Genomic DNA, 14410 nt, shown 5'->3' with positions numbered 1-14410 from the left:
ATGACTTGAGAGTTGTAGGGTATAGTGATGCTAGCTTCCAGACTGATAGGGATAATTTCCGCTCTCAGTCGGGCTGGGTCTTTACCCTAAATGGAGGAGCAATCTCTTGGAAGAGTTTCAAGCAAGAGACAGTGGCAGATTCTACTTGTGAATCAGAGTATATTGCAGCTAGCGAGGCGGCAAAGGAGGCGTTATGGCTGAGGAACTTCATTGGAGACCTTGGAGTTGTACCAGCTATTAAAGAGCCAATGGAAATTTTCTGTGATAGTGAAAGTGCTGTTGCCTTAGCCAAGGAACCAAGGGATCATGGGAGATCCAGACACATCGACAGAAAATACCATTTCATCAGACATCGGATCGAAGAAGGACTCCTCGTGGCAAAGAGGGTATCATCAGATGAGAATCCGGCAGATCCCCTCACGAAGGGACTGACTCGTGTTAAGCATCTCCAGCATGCTCGGAGCATAGGGCTGAAGGATGATATTAGATTTAGTAGTTAGATAACCTCGAAATTTGTAAAGTGTAATTGACATCTGATGATGAATAAAAGTGTTTTATTTATGAGTAAAGTGTTGCTATCTCTTGTCGATCATTTACTATATTTCTTTTGCATGTTTTGACTTCCAGAATAATTTTGTTTGGTATAACATATTATTCAAACCTCCACGGTCGGTCATATGTCGGAAGTAGATATGAATCAAGACTGTCATGTTTGGTTGTAGAGGTCTTGGACAAGGCTACAGCAATCATGAGTGCTCAAAAGTTCTGAGCATTGGACTCAACCCACGCTCACTGGAATCACTTCATGGAATTCTATCTCGAGTGATCGTGAGATGGTAATATCGTATAAGTCTTCAAACCTAGAGATATGATTTGTTACTTACAAGTTGGTTATGCATTGATTGTACGAAAAACGCATTGGTAACTCGATGTTATAAATCGCGCTCTTGTGTATAATTCAATGAGTGGTAGAACAAACATATGAGTCGAAGTTTATCTGTTCCTTCTTGGATTAGAAGCTGATATCTGGGCCCCTCGATGATTTTGTTTTGACCTATGTATCGGGCCCGGTCAGAACTAAATTGATGTGTTCAATGAAGTTCTTTGTCAAACAAATCGGAAATCGGGAAACAAACTATTGGACAATAAGTAAGACATTGTTCCATGTATTTGTCCGACTGATATCTAGAACAGAGGATTATATGATCACTTATCTTAAATGGCGTACCGTCATCTTCTCAGTTCCGAGAAACCTTGTAAAGAGCTACGATTGCCGATCGGTTCCTGAAGTCATACTTGCAGTAATAATTATTAGACTTATCCAAGTGGGAGACTGTTGGATAAGGTGTCTAAGTCCATAACTATTTCTGGTATGTACTTGACCCGACCCGGCATGGTCCATTTGGGTTGCATGGCACCGTGCAATTGGATAGACTAAATGAGAGAAATAACACTTGGATATTATTAATATATTATAAGTTCTAATATATTAATAATATTATTTGATTAGTTTGATCAAGAATTAATTTAGAATTAATTATGTGATCAAAAGATAACTAATTAAATATATGGGTTGATTATGTATATCATCCATATCTTGTATAGTGGGCTAAGAGGCTCCATGGATTATCAAGTTGGGTTCCACCCATAGGATGCTCCATGGATGCTCCATGGGAGTTACAAACCCATGGATCATGGAAATGAAGAGTCATGACACATTAGGGTTTAACCCTAGATGTATCAACACTATATAAGAAACATGTTCTCCACCTAAAATCGGTTACACAAAAGAAACAAGAGGGCTTGGCCGATTTTTGAGAAGTGTGTGTTCTCTCATAAGTTCTTCCAAGAGCATTTGGTGTTGTGTGAAGCATTTGAGGCATCACACTTGGGGTGCTAGGCTCACAAGGTTTCAAGGAACACAAACAACAACAAGGTAAGTTATTCTATCTATACTTTAAGTTAAAATTGTTCCCCATGTATGCTAGATAGGAATATAACCTTGGAATTCAACTTTGCACGATAATTAGACAAACATAGATCCAAGGTTATTAGGGTTGCATGTACACTTAGGAAGTGTTAGAATGCTCAAAACCCATCAAATGCGATCAATAGCATTGCGCTCGTTGTTAAGGAAGCTTATCGCTAGAAATGCTACGTGAAAAAATGTGATTATATCACATTAGAATATGAAGGAATATGTATTCCATTTTGGAATTTGACACTAAGAGACTTGAGTCTAAGCGTTGCATCATACGATGAGGTGTCATTAGAACATGACCCATCGGTCTGTTACAATAGATAAAGGAAAGTACTTATCCTAAGAAGAAGGAGTCCTCAATAAGGATTTATTTTGTAACTTGTAGGTTAGGATTCAAAGTCCAACATAGTACGAAGAGCAGGTGCAAGATTGAGCACCACATGCGGTCAAGAAGTCCAAGAGTTAGATACTCATTCGAAGAAACATAGAAGTTACGATTATTACCTAGGATGAAAAGATATAATGTATGGAATCATTATACAAGTCCCATTTTTGTTGAAGATTCTGGGACGTAATCATCCTAAGGGGGAGATAATTGTAACGCCCATAGATCCGGGCTAGTTAATTTAGAGATGATAAGCATCAAAAATGACTTTTTGATAGAAGAGTGTTTAGAATAAATAATCTTAACCAAGTTGTAGTATATGTCAAATGGTTACCGTACATATAAAGAACGTTGAAATTCGAGTTATAATGAAGAAGTTATGACCTGTCGAAGTTTTGTGATAGAACCGGTACGAAACTACGTGACGTAATTAGTGAAATTACGATAGAGCGATATTTAGCCTTAGTGATCTAAACAAAAGTTGTAGAATACGTTAAATCGAGAGTGTGCATAAAAAGAACATCTAAATCTGACTTCGTATGAGGAATTTATGATTTTTCGAAGGTTCGACTTAGCGGTATGTAGCCCAAAGTTCGAATATGAGATCGAGTGGTTTCTACCCGAAACAATCTAAGCGAGAATCGAAGATCTCATCGATAGTAGTCCAACAGTAAAAATACAGAAGAAAATGGACGTCAGATGAAGACGTTATGAATTTCTAACAGAGTTTTCCTAACCTGGCCTACTAAAAATAATATAATAAAAATAAATCAAAATTTGCTGACAAAGTCTAAACGAGAGTTGTAGAGCATAATATCACCTACGCATGGATATAAAGAACATCAAAAACAGAGATCGTATGCAAGAGTTATGATTTTCTGAAGTTCGAGGCACGTGTCGCAAAGGAGGAGCGCCCCGCGTTCATTACTAGGTCTCGGATTCGCCACATCGCCCTCTAGCTGCATATCCATCACGATCGAAGCTCGGTAAGCAATGACGCACTGGATCGCGATGCGTTCGTCCAAGGAAGGCGTTGCGTTCGTTCAAGGAACACGCTGCGTTCGGAGGCCAACCTCACCCTATAAATAGAATGCAAGGCCAACCAAAGTTGCTTGCTACTTTCTTTCCTTTCACCCCCTTAAACTTTCTTTTACTTCACAAGTTATACCCCCGAAGCCCTGGTATCATCCCGAGACCTGAAGCAAGTCCCGAAGCCCCGAAGATCCCGAGAAATTGATTTGTCGAGCCGAAACTCTGCCAGTGAGAAGCCTGGTTTTTGTGAATATCTCTCGGTTTCATCGAATAATATTATTTTAAGAGTTGTAGAGTTGCTCAATAATCGTCTTATCAAGTGAGTGTATAGTTACTTTCTTCTACCGCATAGATACGAAGTATTTGCTGTGAAATGCGTGCTATGTGTTTATACGTTGTTTGTTTACTTGAGATGGATGTTGAATGAATGTTTTATACATGTTTTTAAATGATTTAGACTATATATGTAATTTATATCTACAAATATGTTGGTAGAACATAGGTAGATGATATAGTTAGTGTGTGATGAAAGATGAGTTTGAGGATGAGACGAAAGATGATATAGATCATGAGATGAGGGTGACAAGTGAAAAATGAGTGAAACCTTTACCCAAATGATGGCCCCCATTATTCATCAGAGTAGGGATGACAACCACAGACTATTCTAGATAGTCTTGTGGAACACTAGCAAGCTCGCAACTTGTTGGTGTTGTGGACTTGATGTTCAGCGGTGTATTCTAAAAATCCCGGCAGCTATAGATTTAGTGCCTCATAATAAAACGATGGTAGTTATGGATTTTGTACAATGTAGATGAACCTTGGTAGCTATGGATTTAGTATAGTGTAGATGAATCTTGGTAGCTATGGATTTGGTACTGTATAGATGAACCTTGGTAGCTATGGATTTAGTACTATATAGATGAACCTTGGTAGCTATGGATTTAGTACTGTATAGATGAACCTTGGCAGCTATGGATTTAGTGTTTGTTATAGGAACCTCGGGAAGTAATGGACTTTGTGTCAATTCCTTATGTTAATCCTTAGGAACGAATGAAGGAACGATAGTCGATTCTTAGGGTAAAACCTTAAGAAATATAGAAGATAATGGGGATGAGTAATTGGGTTGATTGTTTGATGATTAAATATAATAATTATATTATTGTGGGTTGAAAACCCTATATGCTCACTAGGCTCCCAAGCCTGACCCACTCAGTTTTCTTTGCATTACAGGTAATGGCCCAAGAGTATAAGTTGGTGGACTTGACGAGAGATTTTGGATTATAGATCAGTAGTTATAAATCCCTAGTGTCCTACAATATAGTGATCAAACTCACCTTGCAAAGCAGCTTAAAATTCGACAGTCGACACATCCTTGAAATCCCACACCAGGTGCTAAACACCACCTAGATAATTACACGAGGAAAAACCTTAATCTACCTTTCAAGACATTAATAGCTGAGCCAAAATCCACAAGTCAAAAGTCAACCCTCAAAATTAACGATCAAAGTCAATAGTTAATGTTGACTTCAGTTGACCACCATATCGTGACCTTCATTGGCAACGTCGTGGCCCACATATAACGAAACAGTCGGGGAAATTCCTAGCTGTGACGCAATGGTGACTTATGCTCACATCGTGGTAGCTGAGATTCCAAACAACTTAATGCATTAAGCTATTTTTCTTCGATTCCAACAACTCCAAAGCTTAGATCTGATCTAAAAATGTGATTTAAAATGATAAAGTTTCCAACTTTATCCATTAAGACCACCCACAAGGTCCAAAACCCAATTGTCGATGTCCCAAATGGCTTAATAATTCAAGGATTTAACCAATAAGCACTTATTCCATAAAGTCCCAAGTCGATCCTTTACAGAATTGATTATAGCACCATAACTAACCTAAAAGTTGGTGCTTTAGAGATATGCATGTCCAATGCATGTCTTGAACCCATATTAGATCAAAATAAGGGTTTATGACCTAAATATAATGCACGGCTTGAATACCCAATCAAACTCCAGATCTAAGGCACAAAGAATACCAAATGTCCTAGTGGTTCATAAAGTTCCCAACATTATGAGATCTCATCATCCCAACAAGCAAGAATAATAAGTTTTTGGGCCAAAACTCAAGATCTAATAACCTAGAATGACAAAAATCAAGTCTTTTATAATTATAAAGGTCCATAAGTGTAACAGCCCGGATCCCCAGGTATCTTTATTTTCATATTTTTGATATTCTGTGAGGGGACTCGGCGAGTTGGAGGTCGAACTCGCCGAGTCGGGTCGCGGTTTTGGGCGGAGGTTCGCGTCTGGACTCGGCGAGTCCGCGCTGTTTAATGAAACCCTAATTTCCCGGTCCTAAGCCCTATTTAAAGGACCTTATGGCCTTCATTTGCGGCCACCTTGAACCCTAGAGCACCCATACGACTGTGAGCCCTTGTGAGTGTGTTAGGAGGCCATTTGTTCATCATTTTGTGTATTATTGCAAGAAAGGAGGGAGAAGATCAAGTTTGAAGAGTTGGGGAGCTTGGATTTGCTTCTATTTCATCAAGGGAGCCTTCTTGAGGTAACTTTCAGAGCCAAAACTTCGTATTTTGGGTCCTTGTGTCAAATCTAGGGTTTCTTCTTGCATTTCTTGGCTTAAATTGGAGGTATGAAAGGTCCCATGGAGATATGGAACCTAGATCTGGACCTTAGCAGGTCCAGGAGACCCCATATGACAAGCTTTATGTCCATTCTTTTGAGTTAGAAGCTAGGGTTGCCATATTAGAGGTTATTTCTCCAAAATGAGCCTTGTATGCGTTGCATGGCGACCAAGACTGAGACTTTACGTGACAAATAAGCTTGGGAAGGCCAAATCTATGTATGTATGGAACGGATCTAACCACAAAAGCCAGTTTTAGCTGGTGCATGGCATGGACTCGCCGAGTCTAAAGAACAGACTCGACGAGTCGCTTGAAGATTGTCCTTGAGACCACCCAGTGTGTAGTCCTGACCGAGTTGTGGGTGACTCAGTGAGTCGCAGAGAGTTGGAAAGGTTTTGACAGGTGGACCGAGTCAAGTTGGGACTCGCCGAGTTGTCCTTGCGACTCGGCGAGTTGAGTTGCGGTGGCCCCGTGATTCAGGCCCAGGTGGAACTCGTCGAGTCGGGGGAGTACTCGACGCGTCAAAGGGGAAAATCCTTGAGAGTTGGTTAAAACACGTAGACTCGCCGAGTCACTATAGTGCAGTCGCCGAGTTCGGTCCAAATTGACCAAAGACTGTTGACCAAGTCAACCTGTGTTGACTTGATATGGATGGTCAACCTTAGTGGTACAAGTAATAATTATAGATTCATGATATCATAGGAGGATTACAGCTCGAGGGTTCGAGCACGAGTGATTCCAGGATTCGCGATTAGCGACTTAGCGAGGCATTCGAGGTGAGTCTCCTCACTATACTGTACCCGGAAGGGTTTTGACTGTGTGACCGGAAGGTCGAATATGATATGAGATATATGCCTTATGTGTGTTAAGTTATTCGTTATATGTGCCATGTATGATATGCTTGTTTTGGACTGGAAGGCAACATGTTATGGGCCGGAAGGCGTGGTCATATGGACTGTAAGGTTGACGTGGGTAGGACCGGAAGGTTTACCCAGTCGGGACGGAAGTCCCCTGAGACACATGGACCGGAAGGTCAAGGCCTGGAAAGGCGTACGTGCGTAGGTTGTATTTTGGGGAACTCACTAAGCATTTATGCTTACAGTTGTTGTGTTATGTGTTTCACGTACTAGCGAGGACCGTGGGAAGGCGCCGGTGTGATCGTACACACACTCGGGGAAACCATTTTGTGATCTTTTGTTATGTAATCGGTTGTGACTAAATTGTTACATTGGAACCTAAACTTATTTCTCATGTTTTGATGATTGTAAAAATGAAAAATTTTTGGTTTGGAATTTTATGACGTTACAAGTTGGTATCAGAGCCTTGGTTTGAGGGATTCGGGTACACCTTCGGGCGTAACTGAACTCAAAACGGGAATTTGAGAAAATTTTAATTAATTAATCAATAAAAATTTGATAAGTGATTTTGAGACAACCAAAGAAGAAAGAGTGTGTACGGTCAGCCAGCGCCCGAACGGTAAAATCCCCAAAATACTCTTACAATACGTGTTATGAGATATTATATGATATGATACGCATGCTAGTAGACTAGGTATACATATTAGGACTAGAGTGGCCTGATTTTGTGATGCCTTAGTCTAGGGAAACCTGCTTCTATGAGGTGCTTGAGAGCGAGTGGGTAACTAGTGTATGGCAAGAATAGAGTACTCAGAATTCGGGGTTTGGGGAGGAGGACTTGGGGTGAATACCGACGGGGTGTAATTGGTAGTATTGGGCCCGTACTACCAAGGAAACCGGGTTAGTGGGCAGCCCAAGTAAGAATCCTTGCGTATCGGAGACTGAGTAGGACTTCGTTATCGAGTGCGATTATGCTTGATAGAGTCTCTGATATTTTTATGTTGTATTTCAGAGACATCATGGTTGGACCGCGACACAGACCTGGTACGAGTGGTGTGACTGACGAGGAGCTTCGTCAGATGATTCATGAGGAGGTAGCTGCAGCGATTCGGGCCGAGATCCGGAGATGTTTGGGTCTATTAAGACCACGCTGATGGAGACATTTGATGAGCGGTACGCCGCGTTGACTGAGGCTATCGTCGTTGCCAAACCACAGGGGGGTGACTCGTTGCTGTTCCGGGAGTTCAGCAACACGAAGCCACCAGAGTTTGACGGGACGCAGGATCCGATTGCTGCGATGAGATGGATTGCTGATATCGAGGGATTCTTCTATACTTGTTCATGTCCGGAGCATCTGAGGGTTCGGTTCGCCCTGAACCAGCTCCGCCTGGGAGCAAAGGATTGGTGGAAGTTCGTGACGGCAAACTTCACTCTGGCAGAGGTCTCAGATGTGACTTGGGAGAGGTTTACTGATATGTTCAGAGACGAGTATGTTCCCCCAGTGGAGAGGGAACGGTTGGTTCAGGAGTTCTTGACCCTCAAGCAGGGTAATGATTCTGTTACGGTGATCACACGGAAGTTTCATCAGAGGGCGATGTTCTTCCCCGAGCAGGTGTCCACGGAGCAGGCTCGGATGAGTCGGTATTTGGGAGTGTTGAGGAGGGATATCCGGGAGTTCATATCGAACTCGTCATATCAGACTTTTGCTGAGCTTCAGGCGAATGCCAGGAAGCGTGAGATCGAGTTGGAGACCCAGGCCAGGGAGGAGGCCGAGTCTCAACGGGTGGATCAGCGGCCGGCTCAGTCTCAGCCGGCAGCCAAGCGGATCAAGTCCGCTGATTTGAGATCTGGAGGTCAGAAGAGCCGCACTTGCGGGAAGTGTGGCAAGGGTCACGAGGGGGCATGTCGATCGGGTGCTTGCTACAAGTGTGGCAAGGAGGGGCACATTGCTAGAGATTGCCCCAAGGGATTCATGGTTTGCTTCCATTGCAACCAGACTGGCCATCGGAAGGCTGAGTGCCCCCAGCTTCGCCAGGGATCTACGCCTACTACCAGGGTTCCTGAGGTTCGGCCAGTGAAGGCCGAGGCTCTGAAGGCTCGTGGGAGAGCTTTCCAGTTGACTGCGGAGGAGGTCCGCGCGGAGCCTAATGTTGTGGCCGGTATGTATTCTTTCATGTATTTACATTTATACTGAGATATTATGCTTATATTATTATATGCGTAGGTACTTTTCTTGTGAATCATGTGCCTGCTTTGGTATTGTTCGACTCGGGTGTGATTCGGTCATTTGTTTCGTTGGCTTTTAGCCAGCATATCGGTATCGATCGGGAGGCGATGAGTCATCCCCTGCGAGTTGCTATAGCAAATGAGAAAGCGGTATACGCCACTGAGGTGATTCGAGGATGTGTGCTCGAGATTTTTGGGGTCGAGTTTCCTATAGACTTGGTCCCTATAGCTATGGGGGATGTTTGTGTTATCGTGGGCATGGATTGGTTGAGCAATTTTGGAGCAGTCATTGATTGCGAGAGACAGCTGGTGATGATTCGAGACCCTAGTGGGGGAGTGCTCACGGTTTATGGCGAGGGGACCCGGTGTGGGTCGGCGTTTTGTTCGGCTGCCAGGGCAAGGCAGAGTTTGCAGCACGGCTGTGATGGATTCATAGCCTATGTGATGGATACTCGTATGACCGCGGAGAGGCCCAATTCGATTGATGACGTTCCAGTTGTATGCGAGTTTTCGGATGTGTCCCCGAAGAGTTACCGGGTGTGCCTCCGGAGAGGCAAGTGGAGTTTCGTATCGATTTGGTTCTAGGAGCGGCACCCATCGCCAAGGCGCCTTATCGTCTCGCTCCGCCGGAAATGCAGGAATTATTCTCGCAGCTTCAGGAGCTGTTGGGAAAGGGATTCATTCGACCGAGTAGCTCGCCTTGGGGAGCGCCGATTTTGTTCGTCAAGAAAAAGGATGGTTCACATCGGATGTGTATCGATTATCGGGAGTTGAACAAGTTGACGGTTAAGAACAGATATCCGTTACCTAGGATCGACGATTTGTTCGATCAGTTGCAGGGGGCATCTTGGTTTTCCAAGATTGACTTGAGGTCGGGATATCATCAGATGAGGGTTCGCGAGGAGGATATCCAAAAGACTGCTTTCAGGACTCGTTACGGACATTATGAGTTTGTGGTGATGCCTTTTGGGCTCACCAATGCCCCGGCTGCATTCATGGATCTCATGAACCGGGTGTGCCGACCGATGATGGATCGGTCGGTGATCGTATTCATCGATGATATTTTGGTGTATTCGAGGACTAGGGATCAGCATGAGGAACATTTGAGGGAGATTCTTGGGGTTTTGAGATCGGAGAGACTGTATGCCAAGTTCTCCAAGTGTGATTTCTGGTTACAAGAGGTCCAGTTCCTCGGGAATCTTGTGAACCAGAAAGGGATATTGGTCGATCGGCCAAGATTGAGGCGGTGTTGAGGTGGGAGGTGCCGAGATCGGCCACCGAGATCAGGAGTTTTCTGGGTTTGGCTGGATATTATCGCAGATTTATCAAAGATTTCTCCAAGATCGTTGTGCCACTTACTAGGATGACCCGGAAGGGTGTTACGTTTTCATGGGGACCGGAGCAGCAGTCCTCATTCGAGACGCTTCGTCAGAAATTGTGCAAGGCTCCAGTGCTTGCACTCCCGGAAGGGATGGAGGATTTTGTGGTATACTATGACGCCTCTATATCGGGTTTGGGGGTGGTGCTTATGCAGAGGGGTCATGTGATAGCGTACGCTTCGAGGCAGTTAAAGCCTCATGAGTCGAGATATCCCACACACGACCTGGAATTGGAGGCGGTGGTGTTTGCCCTCAAGATCTGGCGATACTATTTGTACGGGGTTCGGTGTACGATTTATACGGACCATAAGAGCTTGAAGTACTTGATGGATCAGCCAAACCTGAATATGCGACAGAGAAGATGTTTCGATGTGGTGAAGGATTACGATTGTGAGATCCTGTATCACTCGGGCAAGGCTAATGTGGTAGCCGACGCATTGAGCCGTCGGGCAGATAGCGCCCCGATCCGAGATATTTGTATGAGATTGACGGTATTGACCCCAATTCTGGATATTATTCGAGGAGCTCAGGTGGAGGCACTACAAGAAAAAAGGCCTTTTACGACGCTCATTGCGCGTCGTAAAAGGCTCAGACGACACGCAAATGCGTGTCAAGGAAGGCCCTGTCATAAAGAGAGACGGCGCGCTTTTGCGCGTCGTCTATAGACGACGCGCATTTATGACGCTCATTTACGACGCGCAATTACGACGCGCGTTTACGACACGCAATGCGTATCAAGGAAGGCCCTGTCATAAAGGAAGATGACACGCATTCGCGTGTCGTAACCTTACGACGCGCGTGTTAATGACACGCAATGCGTATCAAGAAAGCCCCTGTCAAGAAAGGCCATGTCATAAATGAAGATGACACACATTTTTGCGTATCGTAAATTTAAATGTTTAAAAAAAATAAATTTATATATTTATTAATTTTTAAATTAAATTTTCATTTAATTTCTCATAATAGAAATAAAATACCATATACAAAAAATACAATCCATTGCATAATATAAAATAAAATTTCATACTCAAAAAATAAAATAAATTACACAAATTGTAATGTCATACAAAGAATCATTCAAATGTTAAACAAAAATAATACATTGCTAACATGGGTTATACATTCCTATAAAACTAACAAATAATCATACAACTCTATTTCTTACTGGAAAGGAATGTCAAACATGATTACAAGTCTCCCTTAATCTTGATTACTCACCTGCTTAAGTAGAATGTTGTTGTTGAGAAGGTTACCTAGCAACAGAGAAAAACACAACACCTCTCCCACAATCACAACATCATTTACAGAGAAAGGGTTGTCAATTACTTTCATTAAGACTTTCATTCAATCACAAAAATATTAAATAAAAGGGTGAAACAGTAACTTACTTTTGATAAGTTGATCTCCCTTAGAGCAAACATAGCTAAAGCATTGAACAAGACCCTATTTCCCTCTTCTTTTAAAGTTTCCAGAATGTTTAGAATGCTCTCCTTACCTTGTTATTTCAAGTGTCAGGGGGAAAAAAAGTCCTCACTTTTGGTTCCCTATCAGATGCAGCATCAAGAACAGAGAACATGATCTCAACAAACATAATCAATAATCAGATTGAATTATATATTATGAGTAAGTAATAAAGTACATGTAACACAATAAAGTATTATTATGGAACTTATGAGTTCAAATATTATTTTTTACACTCAGATGCCAAAATATTTTATGTTATTCTTCTACAAGTTGAGAACCAACTCAAACATGAAAGATAATAGTCCATCTGGCAACTTTTGATGACATGGTAAATGAAATTTCTCAGAGATAGAATAATACCTGTACTATTAAAATGATGGCAACCACAACCGGTGGTCCAATAACTACAGCCAAAAACATGCCTTTAATCATGTCTAGAAAGAAAAGAAAGATTGTTTGCTACAATCATAAATCCCATGTGTTACAAACTTATATCCAAAAGAACATAACATAATTGAATTCCATTTTTTGTAGAAACAAAACATACAATGGAATGGAATAGCGAACTCCGATTCCATTGTAATTCATACCAGGAAAATCGGCATAGAAAGCGGTCATTTAATGCATAAAAGTTCTGAAAAAGTTGACCTGAAAAATTTACAAAATAAATTATTAATTATTATATTATCTTACCAAACAGAAATGCTATCTTAGTTACAGATACAAAGTTGGTATGCATATATTAAAACAAAAGTACAGCAAGATACTCGGAAAGAAAGGATATTCAACAACTGTTACTTATGCTACAATTACTACATAATCATCAAAAACTTGAATCTTGAAAGCTTCTACCTGATAGATGATTAAGTACCATTAACGGGCTAAATATTGTTGATTAGGGGAATGAAATTCATATTGCTTAAGAAGCTGTCTCTTCCCTTTGGTAGAATTTGATGATTCTAAAATGAAAACCCTAAAAGAAAAATACAAATAATTCTAAATAAGAAACTATTCTTTAGAAAATTAGAAAACTTAATATACTAAAAACTAATTTCTTTCATTCCCATTCCATTTGTTTTCTGATTCCATCATACTAAATAGTACATAACAAAGATACAAATATTAATCAAGAAAAACAAATATAAAAATTTAATCATACATGATATTCTCTACTTTAGAAGTATCAAACATTGCATGGCCAACCACTTTCACCTCCACCTTCACATTACCATTCCATTCCCATCTGAAACTTATTCAAAACACATAATAATCAACGTTTTCCTTCACATCTAAATCAACTTGATCCTTTACATCAGAAGGTGTCACCCAGAACAATAAAAGCAGGATTACAGTCAATGTTCTGGTTTTTAAAACCAAGGTAATCGGACCCAGAACATTAAAATATGCAATTAACATAAAGTAGAGGTGTTTAAAATAAAAAATCAGATCAACATATGTGGGTGAAAGTCTAGAATTATCATATATGTCAAAACAAAAATACTAACTGAAGCATAAATCAGATGATGAGGGAATACCCCTCACATAGACATAGTAGAGAGACCCTTAATTAGGAAAAATGAAGACTTAAGCTTATGAACTCGAAATCCAAACATAGTTGCTTCCAATAAGGAGTACTCCTCGCACACTAATGGGGTTCCTAAATCATACAATTAATCTCATAAATTAAGCTAGATGCAGATGGGGTTATTAAATTGAACAAACCTTATCAAAAGTATTCTAAAATCAAAGAGTAATGAAAATGGGCGAGACCTGTTGAGGCGTCAACCTTCTGTGGTCCCTCAAATCTTCTTAATTTACCATGAAGCCCATCCTAGGTTGACTTTTCTGAAATAGGTAAAAGTAATTTATTAAGAAAACAAAATGAAGCGATGATAAAATACAGATAAAACCATGATAACATAATAGAATAAGTCATCTAGGCATTTAATCAAACACCTGGTGGGCGGCGGCCAAAACAACAAACATGTCAGTATTATCTCCAAATCCTCATGGATTTTTACCGTATCAACGGTATTTGGAAATGGAACAGAACAATACTAATGAAGTTAATTGGAGAAAATTGAAAGAATATGATGATTTAGTGATTATACAGGGGTAGAGTAACAGATGAGGACCGGGTATGAGGCCGGACCATTGAAGACATAGAACCTTTCAACAGTGGCAAGTGTTAACAACCATCGCACCTATCGATCTACAGGTCCAGAAATTCAAAGGTCGAGGGAATCTAACTGAATCCGCCAAGAAAGTGACATGGCTGGAGTAGGACAATCGATTGAACCTAAACCTTCAAACCATCAACAAAATCAACCATATTGCAGGCGATCGTTGAGGATACGGAGGTGGTTAGATCCGACAATGGAACATAGAAGACGTAGACAAAAGCAGAAATTTTCCATCTCCAATTTCAAAATTTTGACGCCC

At 41.3% G+C, this 14410-nt stretch overlaps 1 long non-coding RNA gene across 3 annotated transcripts; it reads right to left on the bottom strand.

Annotated features, from left to right (window-relative positions):
- Positions 1–12497: 12497 nt before the first annotated feature.
- LOC145006032 (uncharacterized) lies at positions 12498–14032 on the bottom strand. Of its 3 annotated transcripts, XR_013662758.1 has the most exons (6): positions 13925–14032; positions 13739–13813; positions 13511–13625; positions 13128–13211; positions 12821–12941; positions 12498–12616 (listed from the first exon to the last, which is right to left on the bottom strand). It is a non-coding gene; the product is annotated as an uncharacterized LOC145006032 (long non-coding RNA). The 3 variants fall into 3 exon arrangements; XR_013662757.1 differs by lacking the exon at positions 13511–13625; XR_013662756.1 differs by lacking the exons at positions 13128–13211; positions 13511–13625.
- Between the last annotated feature and the right edge of the window lie 378 nt (positions 14033–14410).

Source organism: Lactuca saligna, chromosome 7, assembly GCF_052625555.1.
Source record: "Lactuca saligna cultivar CGN05327 chromosome 7, ASM5262555v1, whole genome shotgun sequence".
Classification (NCBI taxonomy): domain Eukaryota; kingdom Viridiplantae; phylum Streptophyta; class Magnoliopsida; order Asterales; family Asteraceae; genus Lactuca; species Lactuca saligna.
The sequence above is the reverse complement of the archived record's forward strand: the minus strand, read 5'-3'. Positions and strand labels throughout refer to the sequence as shown.